The sequence below is a fragment of the Gopherus flavomarginatus genome, chromosome 3, assembly GCF_025201925.1.
Source record: "Gopherus flavomarginatus isolate rGopFla2 chromosome 3, rGopFla2.mat.asm, whole genome shotgun sequence".
Classification (NCBI taxonomy): domain Eukaryota; kingdom Metazoa; phylum Chordata; order Testudines; family Testudinidae; genus Gopherus; species Gopherus flavomarginatus.
This window is the reverse complement of record NC_066619.1, coordinates 180,987,794-181,009,488: the sequence shown is the minus strand read 5'-3', so window position 1 is coordinate 181,009,488 and position 21,695 is coordinate 180,987,794.

Sequence of the window (21,695 nt, the reverse complement as noted above, 5' to 3'; positions counted from 1 at the left end):
TTTCCATAAACTGTGGACATAATTAAACAAGCTATCACATTTTTTGAAATGTAAACAAAAGAAGTATTCTGAGTTCTAGATTGTCTGCAAGAGATGAAATCAATTTATGAGCAAGTAAGTGAAACAAAATGGCCACTAGACCTTAGACAATTATTTTTTTTGGTTGCGTGAAAGTACAACAGTCTCGTCTGACTAAAGTAAGTTGTACAGTGTACAGCTTCTGGGCTTGATATTAAAAGGTAAAGCATTATGAACTGCCTAAACTGAGCCCTACCTCCAAAATGAGTATTTAAACAGTTTGGATCAATGAGGATAAATACTCTTCTATTACCACATGCTCCTTGGAAAGTCTCTACCGTATATGATCTTGGTTCCAATTTAAACAGGCTGAGCACCTGCAACTCTCAGATCAAGCTCTTAGTTGGAAAAGAAGAACTGAACTTTGAAATAACCCAAATGCAGACTCAAATCCTTTAGTTCTCTCTGCTGTGTCCGGTCTATTATTCTAGTACAATCTCGCTGATGTTGTCCAGAGGCATGCCCTGAATGCATTATTGTATAGTTTTTATGAGGAAACTTTGAAAACTTACCATCTTCTCACAACACATCAGATGTAGGGCCCAATCTCGCATTCTTTGGCTTCCATGGGAGTCTTGAGTATGCAAGGAATTAGGTTCCCAAATTATCCCAAAGAGAATGTCACACCTTATGTAAACTACAGACAGAAAGGAGATTGGGGAAATTTAAGGAGAAAAGAATCATGGATCCTCTTGGAGCAAAAGAAGGAAGAACATTTTATTAGAAGACAAAAGATAAGGCAGATGATCATACTGTAGGTAGAAGAATAAAGCATCCAGATTTTTTGAATGTTATCCAACATTTTTGAGGCCCATCAATTACTGGTTAGTAAGTGTAGTTGCTTAAATCTTATAAAAGATTAACATACAATTAGCAGAAATCATCTAAAAAGTATACAAGGAGTTTTTAATTACTGAGACATTTCCCTCTATTTATAATTCTTATTCACATTCATATATTGCCCAGGAGCCTTATGGCAAAATTAAGTTCTTTTAAAAATGAATACTTTTTGAGTGTTCATGTTACTCACCCTAAACAAATATAAAGATCAACAGATAGGAACAATAAATGTTTAGTAGGATTAACATATGAGAGACAATTTGTATGATTTAGGGGAGAAATAAACTCAAGTCACTTGGGAGTAGGATTGGAATAATACTTCTAAATCAATAGGTTCCTATGCCTATGCATCATTTATTTTTTTAATGTCATAGGAAAATAACAATAATTAACCAGAGATTCTCCACTCTAAATAGTGCTTCCATTTCTGCAGAATTTAGTGTGCATGCTACATTTCTAGAACAGACTTGTTTAGCCAGCCATTTTATTTGACATGTTCATAAACTCTCCTATTATAACATCATAGAAGATAGTCCTTATGTCCAGGGCTATCCCTAGGGAGGCACAGGGCCTGGGACATATCAGTCTTTATGGCCCCCTGGACTCCTAGCCCTCCCCCATTTCCCCCCCCCCCCCACCAGCCAGCGTATAGGCGCTGACTCTGTGGGTGCTTCAGGGCTGTAGCATCCACAGGGAAAAAAATGGTGGGTGATGAGCACCGAGCGGCAGCCCCCCTATCAGCTCCCACCCACCCCCGTGGCACCTCCAGACCACTGGGTGGCCCCATGGTTCAGTGCCTTCCCACTATTCCCTGCACCTCCCACCCACCGTGATTAGCTGTTTCACGGCATTCAAGGAGGGTGGGAGGGAGGGAGAGGAATGGGGAGGTGGCATGCTCCTGGGGGGAGTTGCAGAACTGGGTGAGAAAGAGGTGGGGGTGAGGACAGGCAGGGCAGGGGTAGGGGCTTGGAGGAAGGGATGGACTAGGGGCAGGGCCTGGGACACAGCCAGGCGTTAAGCACCCCCCGACAGTTTGAAAAAGCAGCCCCTAGCCCCACACAACAGATTCACACTGCAGCGTGGGGCCCCCCAAATCACTGGGCCCAGAGCGGTCACCCTGATTCACCATACCCTAGGGATGGCTCTACCTATGTCAAAGTGGCTGAGAGACCAGATATCTAGTTTCCATATGTGATACTTCAATAGGAGAATTATCCCACCACTGACAGTACCAAGCCAACTCTCAACAACTTAGCATTATGATATCCATCTTTTGTATTTAAACCATTTTAATGAATAAGAATCAATTAGGCTGAAAAAGCATCTCATTTATGCTTTGACTGGTTTCTGTTTGAGCCATTGGCCATCTCAAGTTGTCCCCTCACACACACTGTGGGTTTCCAGGAAATATTTTTGTCCAATATTTAATCATTCAAACAACAAAATCTGGATCATTTACATGTTGGTTTGCTTTTAACTATGTTACAAAATGGAATATAATATAGCTATTTTGATTAATCATATGCTACTTTGATAAGACTTGTGGTTTATTAATATGGTAGCCCTCAGTTTTCCTCCCTCCCCTCTCCCAACATATCTTGACTTCTTTGCTTCAGCTGATTAGATGATATAATCCATAACTCAGTATGTTTAATATATGAGCCCAACCAATTTCTGACATGATGGCAGTACCGTACAGCAACTCAGAGTGCTGATATATTGCTGAGAAGTGGCTTGCTTTTTCCTTCCCATGGGATACTTCAGCACTTCCATAACACTGTGTGCAGCCAACTGCTGACAAGACAGTTTATATGTACTGACACCAGGCACAGCTAGCTATCTAAAAGAAAATTAAATCTCATACTGAGAAAGGACCCACTATCAGTTAAACTTGCAATCAGCTGTAACAGTGCCAGGCACTGTCATTAGGAGGTATTTTTTATTTTTATTGTTGTTCAACATATGAGAGTCCTTCTCCAGGCAAAAAACAAAGATTATGCAGCTCGTGATGTTCTATTTTTGTCATACATAGTCACAGGCTTCAGAGCAAAGGGAAACGTTGGGTGGAAAAAGTGAAGTTAATTATCGAATGTTAAATCAAGCATTTTTTGTTGAATAAATGCCATCTGAGCTGTTGAGGCAAACAATCCCTAGCGGTAAAAGGAGTCTTGGAAGCAGAGCTGACCAAGGATGACAATTCTGTTTTGTGGCAATGTTTGAGGTTTTGAAATTTGTTTTAGTCTCAGACAGGAATGAAATCAAAACCTTTTGAACATCTTTGTGAAAACAGAATTGTGGCCTGTTAGCCATTTTCAGATTGAAGCCTGAGCTTTTTGATTCTGGAAGGTAGGCATGTGTTTGTGGGATTATATCCTACTGGTTAGGGCGCTAGTCAGGGATGGGGGAGCCCTAAATTCAAGTCCTGCTCTGCCTGCTTCCGAGTGATCAGCAGTCAAAAATTCTGAATTGGGTAAAGGAGCAGAGGATTGAACATGGATCTTCCATATTCCAGCCCAGTGTCCTAACTCCAGGCTAGAAAATCTACCCAATAAATTAGCATATTTCACTTTGTTGAAAATGTTCCCTCTATTTCAAAGTCTTCCAACTGAAGTGATCATATTTGGTTCATTGTCTCCCTTAAACAAACAAAACAAGTGCTGCCACTGAATTCAACAATGCTAGAATAAGCAATAAAATGGGGCTTTTAAACATCAGCTAAAAGATAGCAAACTAGCTCAAACTTCTTCCATGTTTCACCTCACTGTTGCCTTTCATTGCAAAGGTTACAAACCCTTGTAAGAAATGTTTGATTTAATAGTAATTAGTAACTGGAAGTCAAAAGTATCCTGGAACATAATTTTCTGAAAAAAGAAAAAAATCTGCCTGGATGATGCATAATCAGAATCGTGTTTAACTGTTAGTGAGCAATCTTTTAAGTCCAAGAAATCTATTTAAGATAATAAATGTCAATCTATTCTGACCTGAATCTATCATCTAGAACTGACAAATTTGTTATTTTGTTTCATTTTAAGATTTTTTTTCATGGAGTAGAAAAATTTCTGGAAAAAATATTTTTTCCTCTGAATAAGTCTGAGAGAAAAAAATATCCCAATTTTTTAAACCAGCTCTAGTCTTTAAACATTCACATGTGGAGCTATTTATATTTTTCTTATGACATAATGCTGTAAGTATTGAAATAGTGTGGATAATACAGCTCAATGCCTGATTTGAACAGTATTGCGCTAGTGTAACTAAAGGTGTGTTTTTAAATTCATTTTATTAAACTGGTGCAAACTCCTGTGAGGCCCTTCTTAAATCAATTTAAACCTTGTTTATATTGATTTACCCTACATAAATTCCTTTCTACCTTAAGCAAAATCAATATAAGACAAGTTTTAAGAGGGTCCACACAGGTATTTGCACCAGTTTAACTAAATCAAATGAAAACCCAATTTTTTTTAAATTGGTGCAAGTTTTATGTGTAGATAAGTTGTAAGTAAAGGCAATGTCTGTAACTTATAGGCTAACAGTATATGCTAGTATATAAATAGTACTAAACAGTAAGAAATGCTATCCCTAAAAATGCTAACCTGCAGGTGTCCCTTAGGTTATGAAACTATGTTTCTAACACCAAAATCTCCCTGGACATGATCCAAAGCCCACTAAACCTCAATCACTCCCATTAACTTCAATGAGATTTGGAGCATGCCTCATGGCTGTAATTAACCCACAGTAACAAACCCTTCTGAAACCTTTCTAAACTTTTCTTTAAAAAAGAAAAGTGAAGGGCTATTTTAAGCTGTATAAAGGAGTTCTATGTAAAAATCAAAAGGAGAATGTGGGCCTTAGGAAATGTTACCACATTGAAGTAGATCCCATATCTCAGAAACAAGAGCTCCTTTATCATATGCCAAACTCAGTTCATCAGAAAAAAAACTTTAGAAAGTGTGCTAATGGGCTTAGAAAATTGACACAATAATCAATAATGTATTATTCAACACAACTGTTTCTTAACTAGTAGCTGAGCCCTTGGCCCTATTTTTCACATAGAGAACAATGTTATCAAGACAGAGTGTATAACAGATGCTAAATATGCACATTTCACACATTGCTTGAATTTGTTTATTGACTTCCTCTGGGATAAAAGGAACATTGTTGATATGATAATCGTGGCATAAACATTTTGGCCACTTTAAGCATTTTTTTGAATACCAGATAAATTTAGAATGATTTTTTGCATAAGACTTGCCAAAGCATCAATTGAAGTCTTCATTATAGCTATTCATATCAGTATAATAAGCGTTGTGTCAGCATTTTCATTAGAAACACTCTTTTAGAGGCCTTGATAATTTAGCTGCAAAATTTTTTTAGCTCAAACTTGGCTTGGATGTAATTTTTAAAGTGTTTTTTAAACTGATTCATCTGTGCTATCGTTAGATAAAGATGGGGAAAACAAAGTTGTTTTAGCTGGTTTAAATTGTTCTTTTATGTTCAAAATAAACAAAAGTTTATAATTTAAAAATATAAATTAAGCGTGTAATTCAAAAATGAAATTGAAACCACCTATGTCCCATACACTAATGTACATGCATCTTTTTACTCACGTTAGTAGCCTGGTGAAATCAGGATCAGGGTGCTAGTCAAACTTACAGGAGCCATTGTACACATAGTAAGGGATACTTTTGTAACATTCTGGCATTGTTATGTAGCAATCTGTGAAAAGGACAAATCTGAGGGTTTCACAAATTCTGAGTTGGATTGTGCCACTTTTAGTTATATTGAGTGGTACCTCACTCTAGATGTAGCCCCACTGAAATCAGTGAATCTATTTGTGAAGGATGACACTACTGAGTGTAAGTATAATCCTGGCCATAATGAATGGCTGAGAGAATTAAAAAAACACTTTTAATTGTTTTCAACACTATTGTTTAGGATCAAAAGACAATTTCTACTTCATGACATAGGGGAGGTTCACCTCCCAGTGCGATGCTTGCCTGCTGCAACCTCTTTCCACACACTGAATCTTACCAGTGTGATCAATGGGGATCAGACTCATGGGGAGGGGTGCAGGGTACTTGGTATCTGATGTGAGGGAAGGCCCCTCAAATTAGCAGCAAAAATTAGCAAATCACCTACATATTTCATGCAGCTCATGGCTTTGTTCTATCTACTTATATTGCTTTCCTCCCCAGACCACTTGAACACCTCACAGTCTTTAATCGATTTTCATTCTCACAACACCTCTGCGAAGTAGGGAAATACTATCTCTATTTAACAGGTAGGGAATGGTGGGTAGATTAAATGGCTTACAGAATGTCACACAGGAAATCTATGACTGGACAAGGAATGGAAGCCAGCCCTCTTAAGCCTCATCCAGTTCTCTTTACACTAGACAGTGCTATGTGCCTCCTGTTGTTTAGTTTGGGGGAAATAAAGTTTAAAAAAATCTTGTTTTCTTTTGTTCTGTTAAGTTGTGGGGAAGAAATAGGATATAAAGAAAGGACTGAGAGTGCTTCTTTGTTTTGCACATGCAGCAAAAGAAAAAGATAGGAAATGCCTATATTTTCACTTTTGCAAAATTCCATTAAAGAAATGCATAAATATTTAACTTCAGAAAAAATGTAATCTCCCCTTCTTCTATAGGGAGGCATTTCATGGGAGCTAGTCCTTGTGAGACCAAATGAAAGGGAAATATTTTAAAAACTCTTCTCTGCTGGGCCTTGATCCCTGAAGAATAGGCTTCACATATCTCCAGAAGGTTAGGAAAACTTCTGTTGTCTAAAAGCCTGCTCAAGTAAAAGGGTTACATTTTCTTCCTGCTGGAGAAGCACAACAGAGGAGAATATGGGTGGGTTGAGTATTGAGTTGCCATTCAGAACAGAGTATGACTGGCTTAGTGGGTGTGGAGCAAAGAGAATTGAGTTGCTCAGGAACAGGGGAGGCGAAAGGGCTGAGCAGGGCAAAAGAATGGAGCTGCCAGGCAGAGGAAGAGTGGAAGGAGCTTAGTGGAGCAATAGAGATAAGCTGCCAGTCAAAGGGAACAGTGACTGGTCTTGCAGATGATACCTTGGAGAAAGGTATGGGACCAGGAAGAAGTATGCTGCTGAGCTTGCCTGAGGCAGAGCCTTAGTTTGAATGTGGCCTGTTAGGGTATGTCTATACTGCAATAAAACACCCATAGCTAGCCTGTGTCAGCTGACTCAGGCTCAGGGGGCTTAGGCTATAAAATTGCAATCCAACTGTTTGGACTTTCACTTTCAGACTCTTTGGCCCACTTCCTGGTTACCTTGCATCTTGTGTAGCCATTTACACCAACACAAGGTTAGTTTTAAATGCTACCAAATCAGAATGGGAATGTTTTATTTCCTAACTGTGCCCTGGCATCACTGTGATTTCTACAGTAGACAGTTGTCTAGAAGTTTACTTTTTATAAGTAGAATAATTAAGAGGTATCTATTTCTTCTTTGTACTGGGAGCTCATTCAATGGGAAGACTCAGGTTACTACTCCCTTGAAGAGCAAGTATCACAACTATGTCCTTTCTTCAGAGCTGTGGCTTACAGAATCTGATTTGACTATAAGGCCTCTTGGCAGGTTGCTCAACTCTCTCCTCTTTCCTGAGATAGCTGCTCTCTAACAGTATTTCCAAAACAGGAACAAATAAGTGTATTTAAACAAATAAGTGTCTTTCCTCTTGTTCTGTTGATGCTTTGTCCAACAACAAACAGTCTTAGGGTACGTCTATAATACCCACCTGATTGGTGGATAGTAATCGATCTATCGGGGATCGATTTATTGCATCTCGTCTAGATGCAATAAATCTATCCGCAAATCAACACCCGTACTCCATCTCGGCAGGAGGAGTAAGCAGCATTGATGAGGGAGCCATGGCAGTTGACTCGCCACCGTGAGGACGGCCAGGTAAGTCAAACTAAAATACTTCGACTTCAGCTACACGAATAGCTATTCACGTGGCTGAAGTTGTGTATCTTAGTTCGACCCCCACACACCAGTCTTTTCTAGGGCAGCCTGGGGGAAGGGAGAAGCACCAGGCTACAGAAGACAATGAAATTACATTTTACAGTGGTGGAAAAGTGGGTCCAGGTTTATTTCTGATATGTCCAAACAACTCAGGTTTGCTTTGAGTATACGCAGTTACCATCGCCGATGGGATTACTGCTGAGGAGAAAAAAAAGACACCTACTCATTGCAAATGATGAACATAAAGCACACCTTTCTGAAAACTGAACATTACAGCTTTGCAAGTAACAGATAATGAACATTCTGCTCACAGGAGGTGGCAGAAGATGTAAATAAAATCAAGTTTTTTCTTTGTTGGCAAATAAAGCTAATCTAATGTAAAGCAAGGGCTTTATTTAATTTTTTTTTGTTATACTTACAGAAGATGTGTATTTTTTCTTACTCTCCTTCAAAAAGCTGCTGAGTCTCAATTCTCTGCTCTTGGTGCTGTATTGCCAGCCTGTCAGGTTAGACTTAAAGTACATGAATCAACCTTTCTACCCAGATATGTAAAATCATTTCTGTTATCTAAAAAGGGAAACAGATGGTCTCAAAGCACTATCATTCATGCTACATTACTGGAGTCTTGAAAATAGGAAAGGCCTTTTATTATGTAGCCCCTTTGGAGAGTGTGCGCCTGAAATACCACACTTAGCCCCTACAGGACTTGCCTCTGGACTACAGAAGTAATGGTGGCAGAGGCTCAGGAATCTGTTTCCTAGATTGCCTCATGTCCAGAACTGATATAGAACTGGCTAGCAACGCCACTGGAACCACTCATAAGCCAGAGCTCAGAGACAAAGGGTTTGGTTTTGCCTTTGGTTTTGACAGTTGGAGTGGAGCACAGAGACAATCATCACAGCTGGGAAGCCCCCTTCTGCCCTCCACATTCCTGCCCAAGGAAAGACTTTATGTCCTTTTGGGATTTCTGGGACATTTAACAGTGTCATCTCAGTAGAGACTGGAAACCCAGGAGGCTGAGGAGACAGTAAAGGTCAGGCTACCAAGACAGCTTAACTGCCCATTTCAATTCTGACTAGAGAGCCACAAGGATGATTTTTAGTATGGATACTTTGTAGATACCCTGGTTTATTTATTTTGATATTGTGTTTTAAACTGGCCACTAATTTCAGTGCTGCACCGCCTATCAAAGACAGCCTAATCTATTTGCCTTGGCAAGCAGTGGAAGGGAGCAGGGTGGTTTGTATTGTCTATAAATGTTGGGAAGCGTAGACTTTATGTATCGTTAATTTTGTCTTTTATTGTTCTGATCCTTTTTCCCATTGTCCCCATCCCATTGTTCTCTATACCTAATAAAGTGGTTACAGTTTTATTACTTTGGGAATTGTGATAGCTAATTTATTTTATTGTGCTCTGATACCCATATGTATGAGCTTGGGTGTTGAGTATTTTCACAAAGGACAGACCATCTGTGTTCTCTGCATTAGGAGGGGTTTCCTTAGGTGGAGATACCAGGTTCCCATATTTCGGAGGAGAAAAGGGAGAAGGCTGCAGCCACCTCTCAGAAGTGGGTTACAATTACATGACTGTGAACGTGATGCTGTACTTCTTACTAACAGCATTTACGGAACTGGTTCTGCTGGCTATTGTGTGGTATGGAACCTCTGGAAATGATGCTGCACTTTGCAGATTAGCAGGAATGAGGCTGTCTTGCAATAAGATAGAGGGGAAATGTATTTGAATGTTTTCATAGCTCCACAAAAATTTCTCCAAATACACAATAGTTACTTAATGTACCATGCAGAGGCCAAATTCTGCTTTCAGTTACACATGTGGAATTGCTCTGGATTTTCACTGGAGCCACTCTGGATTTACCCATGATCTAAATGACAGCAGCATTTAGACATGAGATTGTGCATCAGATTCCTGCAATCCTTATAAATCCAAAGATCCACTGAAGTCATTGTTTTGACTGAATAATGACTGCAGGATTGGATCCCATCAAAACACCTCACATTTTTTGCTATGAGTCTGGAATTGCTTTTTTAATTGGTCGAAGAGTTTAATAATATATCTTGATTTACTATGTCTTCTATTTCTATAGCTGAATTAGTGAATTAATGATTTCTAGAGGAAAAATTATATTCAGCATACTAAAGCAGGAATATCTATTATTGATGACTCATTCATCCTTCTGTCTCCATCTGTCTGCATTTGCAGTGGCTTAATGGTTTAAGCAGTATGATTATTACTTTTCTCATTTGCTCTGCACTTGCTCTTGTTTGTAGTTTTTGTTGTATAGTTTGTGCACCTCCTTTACCATGTGTTCCGCATGCGCTTGTAGCAGATCTATGATTATTTTGTCACTTCTCAGTGTCTTTTTTTTTTCTTTCAAATTTTCTATCAGGATCATTACTTCTTCTAAGAATTCTGGCATTTGTTCTGTCTCCTCTGTACTGGGAAGCTTTTCCAGGACTGATTCATTTGTGGAGTTCTGCACATTGTACAACTCTTCAAATATTCTTTCCATCACTTATTCTTTGCTTGTTCATCCTCACTTATTTGTCTGTGCTTGAATTTCACAACTACCTCTTCAACTCATATTTCCCACTCAGTTCTCTTTTCTAGCGATACAACCTGTGTGTCACGTTTCTTTTCATGTATTCTTCTGCTTCTTTACATTGTTCAGTTGTTTATCCAATTGTTTGTGCCTATCTTTAGTATCATTTTATCTTTGTGGTCTTAGAGGTTCAATTTTAGTTAATAACATGAGATGACAAATAACCAACGCTCAATCAGTTTTGTTAGGGTTAAAAGATAAATCAGCACAATTCACAAAGGTCAGTATATTACCAGCCAATCTGGACAACAGTTCCTGCAGCAATCTAGTCTGTCTAGAAAACACAAGCTTACTCCTGCTTCACATATTCTACTCTTGTTAACAACAAAACAGGAGATTTCAGCATTACCTAAGATTTACACACTAGTTTGTACCGATTTCCTACCTTATTTTGAACATAACATTTTGAAAGTCAGCAAAACCGAGACATCTGTACATGGATCCAGCCTGCATGTTGGTAGGCATCAACAACATCATTTATCTTATCCAGTTTTTTGGTATGTCTTTGTACCTAGCACTGAAATTACATTACTTCACATTTCCCCTAGGTTAAACAGTTTCACATAAGCAAAAAGTATTCTGGAAAAGTAACAGGAATAGAATATATAGTTTAAAAAACATACATTATATATAATATTGATACTGTGTATATTAAATTTGTATGATACTGGCTTTCTCTTATCTCTCTATACATTTTTTGCAAGACACAGAGGTGTCTTGCACTAGCTAGGCCTTGTACCCAGTGGACTGCTTTCGCAAGCCCCAACAGAACATCCATCTTATTTCCTGACAGTTGTTACATATACAAAGAACAGAGCTCCGTGTACACAGGACACATCGCAATAGTTCAGCTACCCGTAAGTTTCCACAGCAAAGTTTAGTACAAGTATAAAAAATTCTGAGAATACATTTCATGGACACAAAGCATTCTATAGAATATACCTCCTTTACTATTAGCTATTTTCGTATTTTGCACAACACACAATGTCTATCAGTCAGGATGGGCAGGGATGGTGTCCCTAGCCTTTGTTTGCCAGAAGCTGGGAATGAGTGACAGGGAATGGATTGTCCTCACCCACAACTATTTCACATTTGGGGACAATGTATACCTTCAAGTCAGCGGCACTGCTATGAGTACTCGCATGACCGCACAGGATGCCAACATTTTTATGGCTGACTTAGAACAACGCTTCCTCAGCTCTCATCCCCTAATGCCCTTACTCTACTTGCGCTAAATTGATGACATCTTCATCATCTGGACCCATGGAAAAGAAGCCCTTGAGGAATTTCAATAATTTCCATACCACCATCAACCTCAGCCTGGACCAGTCCACACAAGAGATCCACTTCCTGGACACTACAGTATTAATAAGCGATGGTCACATAAACACCATGCTATACTGGAAACCTACTGATCGCTATACTTACCTACATTCCTCCAGCTTTCATCCAGACCACACTACATGATCCATTGTCTACAGTCAAGCTCTAAGATACAGCCGCATTTGCTCCAATCCCTCAGACAAAGACAAACACCTACAAGCTCTCTGTCAAGCGTTCTTACAACTACAATACCCACCTGCTGAAGTGAAGAAACAGATTGACAGAGCCAGAAGAATACCCAGAAGTCACCTACTCCAGGACAGACCCAACAAAAAAAGTAACAGAACACCACTAGTTATCACCTTCAGCGGCTGACTAAAACCTCTCCAGCACAACAAGGATCTACAACCTATCCTGAAGGATGATCCCTCACTCACAGATCTTGGGAGACAGGTCAGCCTTCGCTTACAAACAGCACCCCAACCTGAAGCAAATACTCAACAGCAACCACACACTGCACAACAAAAATACTAACCCAGGAACCTATCCTTGCAACAAAGCCTGTTGCCAACTCTGTCCACATATCTATTCAAGGGACACCATCATAGGACTAATCACATCAACCACACCATCAGAGGCTCGTTCACCTGCACATCTACCAATGTGATATATGCCATCACATGCCAGCAATACCCCTCTGCCATGTACATTGGCCAAATCGGACAGTCTCTGTGCAAAAGAATAAATGGGCACAAATCAGATGTGAAGATTAAAAAACCAGTTGGAGAACACTTCAACCTTCCTGGTCACTCAATTACAGACCTAAAAGTCACAATACTCCAAGAAAAAAACTTCAAAACACACTTCAATGAGAAACTGCTGAATTGGAATTAATTTGCAAACTGGACACCATTAAATTAGGCTTGAATAAAGACTGGGAGTGGATGGGTCATTACACAAAGTAAAACTATTTCCCTATGCTAATTTTTCCCCTTACTGTTACTCACCCCTTCTTGTCAACTGTTGGAAATGGGCCATCTTGATTATCACTATAAAAGTTTTTTTTCTTCTGCTGATAATAGCCCACCTTAACTGATTAGTCTCGTTATAGTTGGTATGGTAACACCCATTTTTTTATGTTCTCTGTGTATATATATCTTCCTACTGTATTTTCCACTGCATGCATGCATGGGTTTTAGCCCATGAAAGCTTATGCCCAAATAAATTTCTTAGTCTCTAAGGTGCACAAGTATTCATTCTTTTTATTGATTACCTGTTCATTTCCTCTGGGGCACCTGGCATTGTCCACTTTTTGAAGACAGGATACTGGGCTAGATGGACCTTTGATCTGTCCCAATATGACCGTTCTTATACTTTATCTGGCCTTCCTTGGGGTTACAGCAATAAAGCAATTTACATACGTCAGGTTAATATATCTGTTTGTGAGAGCAGTTTCACAGTCTTTAATGCAATTCCATTCCTTATATGGTGAAATTACCATTGCAATATCAGCACAATAGTTTCCCAAGAAGTAGAGTAGTTTTCCATTCAATCTTTGGTCTAGCTGTAAAGCGCTAGGCAACTTCAGTTTGGTCAACATTGACCAACCTACTGTACTCAGCTCTTTGATTTGTGACTTCCTTTTAATTCTCCTTCAGCTTCCTGGGCTCGTCACTGAACTGCAGCACTTCATGCGTTATCCACTTTAGTTTCTCTATTTTGGCCTTGTTGCGCAACACTTATTCAGCTGCTCTTGTAATTTTTTGTTTTAGCCACTGTTTCATGTTTCTTCAACATTCATCTCTTTCATCAGCATTGTGATTTTTTTTTTGCACAGTTTCTTTGCATTATTTCCTGATATCTGGTTCTTTCAATTTGTCTACATTATATATCTTAATTCTTGGCAATTTTGCTGTTGTTCTCAGTTTCAACCTCATTGATGCCAACACTATCTCATGATCCTGTCTAATATCAGCTGCAAATGATCTGCACACTTGATTTCCATCTGTGATTCACAAGTCTGAAAACTATCATGTTTGTTTGCCCACCAGGTGATATCAAAGTTCACTTCCTTGGCAGCTTTCTTTGTTGAAACAGCAGGTTTGTTATCACCAGGTTGTTGTTTAGGCAGAATTTTAGTAACCTTTCTCCTTTTTTTATTTTCTTCACTCTCTTCGAATCTGCCTGTTGCTCCAGAGTAGGAATTCCAGTCTGATCCTACTTTCACTAATCTGTAAGGAAAATTAAGAATGAATGCAAGAACTACAGAGGAATCAGCTTATTGACTGTGCTGGGAAAAGCATTTATCAAGATGCTGTAGAGGAGAATGAAAAGGTACATAAAAGTGGCACTTGCAGAGGCACAGGCCAGATTAGATCAGGATGAAGTACAGTACATCAGAATAATTGACAAGGTAAACCACGAAAACAGAAAATTTGGGTTCAATATCAGCATGAAGAAAACAAAAATTAATGGCAACGGGAAGCCAAGAGAAATGGGTATAGATCAATGTTGGAGACAACTAGAACAGACGGAAAAATGTGTACACCTAGGAGGACTAGTATCAAAGAATGGGAAGTGTGAAGATGACATATAAAGAGAAATCAGACTAGCCACTATTGCTTTTGGGAAAAAAACTCTGCAAGATCTGGAATGCCAAAGACATTTCAATAAAATGGAAGCTCGTGTATATGAGACAATTGTATGGGTCAGAATGTTGCAGTATGAGGAAAGCTGATGGGCAAATGATATTGACTGCAGAAATGAACTGGTTGCAGTGAATACTGAGAGTTTGAAGACTACAGAAAATTAAAAAAGCGAAGTGATAAGAAAATGACTTGGATAAGAAACACCACTTTTAAAGAAGTTTCAAGAAAGACGACTGGTTTGGTTTGGACATGTCAGGAATGGACTCGGAAAGCATGTCATACATGGTGATGTCTTCCAGAGTTCAAGGAACTAGATATAGATGAAGGATGAGGATGCATTGGATAGACAACATGAAAAATGACAGAACAGAAAGGTTTAAAGATGTATCAGCTTCCTGGCTTCGTTCAAGATCAAAAGTAATGTAAAGATTTCATTTGGTCCCATCATCACTAGTGAGCTGATGGATGAGAATTGAAGAAGCAGTATCATGGTTTAAGCTTTTGGGGAAACATTTTACCTCCCAATCCACTTAAGAAATGAAAGAAATTTCAAGTCTTATGTCCAGTTCTCATATAAACAGTTAAATATAATAAGTCTTGGATAAAATGGAAGAAGGACACAAGAATGGCCATATTGGGTCAGACCAACAGTCCATCTAGCTCAGTATCCTATTTTCTGACAGTGACCTATGCTAGATGCTTCAAAGGGAATGAACAGAACAGGGCAATCACTGAGTGACCCATTCCCTGTTGTCCAGTCCCAGCATTTGGCAGTCTTTCTTGAGTGGTAATAGCTAATTTAGACCCCATCATTTTTTATATATAGTTGGGATTAGGTTTTCCAACATGCTTCATTTGACATTTATCAACATTGAATTGCCATTTTGTTGCCCACTCACCCAGTTTTGTGAGATCCCTTCACAGTCCGCTTTGGACTTAACAATGTTGAATAATTTTGTATCATATGCAAACTTTGCTACCTTATTGTTTACCCCCTTTTTTCAGATCATTTATGAATATGTTGAACAGCAGTTGTCCCAGTACAGATCCCTGGAGGACACCACTATTTACCTCTCTCCATTCTGAAACCTGATCATTTATGTCTACCCTTTGTTTCCTGTTTTTTAACCAGTTACTGATCCATGAGGGGATCTTCCCTCTTATCCCATGACCGGTTAGTTTGCTTAAGGGACTTTGGTGAGAAACCTTGTCAAAAGCTTTCTGAAAGTCCAAGTACATCATACCCATTGGATCACACTTGTCCGTATGTCTGACTCCCACCCACACAGAATTCCAACAGATTGGTGAGGGATGATTTCCCTTTACAAAAGCTGTGTTGATTCTTCCCCAACAAATAATTTCTGTGTCTGATAATTCTGTTCTTCACTATAATTTCAACCAATTTGCCTGGGCAGGGAAGGAAAAAAATGTTTTAAAGGAATTTATTCAGAGTTGGAGTGTGTGTAACTCAATGTGTTAGTTAAACTGCAGGACAGGCAGGAAATGGGAATATATTGACTTCAGTGAACTCTAGAGCAGGTCCCCCTCCGTCAACAGAAGTTTTATCTGAGAAAGGAATGAAGGATCCTGCCCATGTTAGGACAATAAAAACATAAAATAGCATGTAATTTAATTTCCAGATTAACCACCATAGTCTGTGTCCCCTGCTAAGTATTTTGCTATCTGCTGTTTATCATGAATGTGAGATAGAGATCCTCCCTTTCTTAGCATGGTGGGTAGAAGGGCAGAGATGGACTAGATGACCTCTTGAGGTCCTTTGCAGCTCTTTATTTCTATGAGTCTATGACTGGGAATAGCGAGAAGGGTACCTTGATCATTGAAAAGACAAGTTTTTACAGGTGGTGCCAAAACCATTTCTAATTTGAATTCCTTTTTAGTAATTTACATCACAGAGCTGACATATGAGTAGAAACCTTGCTTATTAACATTAGAAATGTGAAGTATAAACCTTCTGAAGTTCTTCTTTAAATTTAGAAATTCAAAAGTTTGGGAAAGAAACAAAGATATGAAATTAATGTTGACTTTAGAAGAGCAAGTGAGAAGAGAGGATGCTTATTTCAAAACAGTTTGCAAACAGCATTTTTTTAAACTATCTATTAAGAAAAACTCAAACCCTTTCAAAACTATTGGGAACATGTATTGTTGTAAAAGTTTGAGATTTTTCAAAGAATTCACATTGACAACGTTCATTTTTTTCTTTTAAGGCTCTAAAGGCTCATCCTTACTTTCTCTTTATATCCAGTGTTGAGTTCTTACATACATTCCCACACCATATCACCCGACATCTTCTATTTACATATACATTGGCATGAACTTAAAAAGGTTGGGGATGTGTGAGGAGGGAAGATGATAAATGGAGAAAAAAATTATAAACTATGTGTATTCATTTTAAAAAATGTACAGTTTACTGCTGTCACAGGGTAGTGATATTTTCTCCGCAGAAAAGCACTTCCAGACATTCCTTGATTATTTCCATTAGCAAAGACAGGGAGCATTAGACAGTGGTTACAGCAGAATACTGCAAATCAGGACTCTTGAGGTCTATTTCTGGCTCTTGCAATGACTTGTATAACCCTGTCTAAATCACAGAGGGCTAGATTTTGCCACTTGAGGAGTGAGGTAATATTAATTGTAAGTAAAGGAGGTATAACTCTCATCTTATAGCACAGTTCTGCTTTGAAAAGTGGCTTGTAAGGTACTCACCACTTGCAGTGACCCCTTTTATCAGGGTGCAATGCTGCAAGGGATCCTTGTCTGCAGCACCTCCTGCAGGCTGTCTTCTTCTGACCAGGTCTTCTATGGCTTAGCCTTCTGGTGGAGTCACAAAGTTCAGGCCCCTTTGGGGGTAGCAAGAAAGTTCAAATGAAAGTCCACAAAACAAAAAAGCCTATGGCCTCCCATCTTGGCCCATTCTTTGCAGTGAGTCTTCAGCCCCACCCCTGGTTCAATATTTCTTACACTGGGCTTGCATGCACCTTCCTCCAGGCCTGCTAGGGAACCTAGGCCCACCCTCTACACTGGCTTCTGATTCAGGGACCCTGTAATAAGCAGCTAAGTCTGCTCCTTCAGACATGCTGCTGTTCTTCCTGGGCCATTTCCAACCTCTATGCCCCTTTTGCTGCTTCTGCATAGCCTGTGCTTAACAATGCCTCCCTTTGGGTCCCGGCCTCAGGCTTTTCCCTAGGTCCTCCCAGCTTTTCCTTTCTCTGCTGAACTAACCACTTTTCCTCCTCAGGTTCCAATGAACGCTACCTAGACCTTCTCACACATGGGCCTAAACTGTTCCCTCCTCCTCCTAACTGACTTCTTATCTGCTTAAGCCCTATATTACAGCTCCCACCACAAGAGACTAACTTGCTTTATGTGGTATTTTTCTCCACTGGAGAGTCGCATCAAGTAGAGTAGTGGTAGGCAACCTGCAGCCCATCAGGGTAATCGGCTGGCAGGCTGCCAGATGGTTGGTTTACATTTGTATGGCCGCCCACAGCTCCCATTGGCTGGGAACGGTGAACTAAAGCCACTGGGAGCTGTAGGTGGCCATGCAAATGTAAACAAACTGTCTGGTGGCCCACCAGTGGATTACCCTGACGGGCCGCGTATGGTCCGCAGGCTGCAGGTTGCCCACCACTGAAGTAGAGTCTATTCCCCTCAGCAGTTCCCTCAGCTTCCTTATAAAGCCCAGTTGCCTAATCTTCCTTACTTAGCTCTGCCCCCTCTGTCCAGGAAGCAAGCAATCACAGGTGCACTAACTGGCTCTCAACTCCTTGTCTAACAGATGATGAGGGTAGCTATATAAATTCAACACCTGTTCCTGATCTGCCTGTGAGTATTCCAACCATGTCCACTGACTTCAGTGACCAAAATAAGTTTTTTCTGCTTTTTACTGTTACTAGCCCCGCAGACCTATCACATCTAAAAGAGACGTTGTGCTTGTTCTTGAACAGAATTATTTAATATATTCTAATCAGTTGCATCTATGTGATTGGTGGGCTTCACAGGTATCACTGAGAGCATAATTTCAACTGGTAAGTATGCATGAGAAAGAATGAACCCAGTTTGACTTTCAGATTGAGCTGGCAAGACTGGCAGTTAGAACAACCATCTTTTTATGCATAATCTGAGCACAGATTATAAGAGACGTTAAAGATGGAATCCCACCCTGTCATTTTTACCAAGATAGAACTAAACTATAATCTTTTGTACCTTAGTTTTCCCGTGTGAAAAACAGAGGTGGCAAAATTTACCTAATTCACTACGGTTAATTGTTTGTAAACAGCAAAGTATTTATGATTATGTGACATGTGCATGCTTACTTGTGTGCTCTGGTGCATGCAAACTTCTGAGATAAACAACTCATGGAAGAAATATGTCACATATCATGAGCTGAATATACTTATTTACATAGAATGGTGCTCAATTTGTATTTTTAGGGGCTCTAATTGAAATGACAATACATTATTAATTATAATTATTCAATGCATTATATAATTGTACTAATTAATAATCATGAATGTATAGTTAATCATTGCAGTTCTAAATATGCACACCTATCAGATGATGAGATATGCTGGTTTAGTTAAACCAGTGTGTCTACTGGAGCAATCAAATGTGTATGGCCTGTATTGCAGAAAACCAGAATGGATCCAAGCTGGGATGAACTGGTGCAACTAACAAACTGAGTTATTCTTTGAGGAAAGATATAGTATAGCAGATGCCACAAAAGGGGTACATGGTGTTAACCAATTTAGTCTGGATAATTTATTAAAAGAACCTGGGGGCATGTTGGATATGCCATAAATATGGGCCAGGTATAATGAATACCTTTGGATAGGCAAGGATAAAATTTATGCTAAGCTGGCTGGATTCAGACTAGTCTTTGCTTGACATGGATGTTGCCTTGCTGACTTGTCCTTATGTAACCTTGTTCAATGATGCGTAGAGTTGCTGTGTAGGTCATAGGTGATGTTTTGAACACAGAAAGTATCCAAGTTGAGGATATACATAGATAAGAGGAAGTTATTATCACAATAGATATATAGAATGTAGTGCCAAAAGGCAGTGAAAGAGTAAGGGATAGATGCATGATCCATTTGTAATCAATGGAAATAAACCAATCAGAAAAGAGATGAAAATAACATGAAAATAGCATGGACAGCGAAGTTGTGTAAATTGAAGTCGCACATGCATACTGTATAGATTATATAAGATACAACACTTAATGTTAACTGGAGGAACGTTATTGTATCTCTCTCTCTCTGAGACAGAGATAGAGCTTTATATATGAAGGGGGCCAAATTTAATAGGAAGTGTCAGGAACAAGGAAAAACGTCTGAGACTTTTATTACTGCAGTTCATTGTCTTGCTGCATATTAGAAATATGGAACATTAAAAGAAGAACTAATACGAGAGACAATAGTTGTTGGTATAAGAGACACCAATTTATCAGCACAGCTTCAATTAGACCCAGATCACACACTAGCAAAAGCTATAGCAAAAGTGAGAATTCAAGAAACCACAGAGAAACAGCAATATGGCTTACATGCTAGCAGCATGGGGGATACTACATGAGAAAATATTAAGATAGTAAAGAGAAAAAACAGAAATATGAAAGGAGTAGTCAAACCAAATGCACAGCATAACAAACGGTACACAGTGAGAGGGAGATTAAAGAATCTTTACAGGAGGAAAGTTTGAAAAAACTGTGGAAGATGTGGCAGGGCACCAGGTTGCAGATGGCAACAATGTCCCCAAAAGATGCCGAATATAGTAGATGCCTCAAAAAGGGAAATTTTGCAACAGCATTCAGATCACCAAGAGAACTAGAAACAATTGAAGACGGAATTTTACCATCTGATGACAATGAGTCCATACTTCTAGGGATTATATCCTCAGTAGAACAGATAACATAAGCATAGATCTAAATGATTGAACCCTTACATTTAAAATTGATATGGGGCAACAGTCACTGCAATTCAAAATATATGCATATATTATAATTGATTCCAGGATGGAGATCTGCCAAGACCAAATAACATTTTATGTGAGGGTAGTTATAATATATTGAATATTTGTGTCCAGTTCCTTGGGAATCTGAAGAGAGGATGGAAAGTTCTTCAGCAAGTGATATATGTAATAAAAGGACTGACAACTCCTCTACTGGGTAGGCCAGCAATACAAGGACTACACCTATTAGAGAAACTGGACTATATTAATGGCAAAAAGTAAATTATAGAGATATAGCCACCTGTCTTCACAGGGCTAGGAAAGTGGCCAGGAGACAGCTGTAACAAATAAAATTGGTGCCATCTATGACTCCCTATGCTCTCACACCCTCATGCCACTTCCCTATACCTTTGCTGGAAGATATGGGGATTATTTCCAAGATAGTTGATGAGTCTAACTGGTTTGCAGGAGTGGTTGTAGAACCAAAGCTCAATGGTAAAATCTGGATTTGTGTGGACCTTACACAATTTAATAGAACCATGTGCAGAGAAAGACTCCTGCTTCTGCTGTGTCATTAGCTCTGCTATCAGAAGCCAAGGTCTTCTTAAAGTTAGATGCTACAGAAGGTTTCTCCCAAATCTCCCTTGCTAAAAAAATCTACACCATTAACTACATTCATCACTCCATGTGGAAGAAACTGTTTCAACTGTCTTCCATTTGGCACATCTGCAACACAAGAACATTCTCAAAAGAGAATGTTGCAGATTTGTTGGTTTCCCTATAAGTTGCTATACAGCAGAGATAAAAATGAACACAATGAGTGATTGCATACAGTTTTGAGATGTTTCCTGCAAGTGGCATCACTCTGAATCAGAAATGTGAATTTGGAAAGAAGATAAAGTTTGTAGGACACACAATTAGCAAACAGGGAATTCAGCCATATTCAGATAAACTGAAAACATTACTTGCCTTATCCAAAAACATAGATGTTTCTGCTGTAAGATGAGTCCCAGGCATTACAAATTATTTCTTGTAAGAAATCTAAAAAAACCCTTAAGAGATCTCCTTCATGGTCACAATATGTGGATTAAATGTGTGATTAAAACACATTTAATAACAAAAAAGAACAACTGACATCTCCTATTTTGACATAATATTTGGTAAACTATCCAACAACAGTAGTCTTGGATGCATCTTCATATGATTTAGCAGCAGTGTTCACACAAAAGCTGCCAGAAGGAG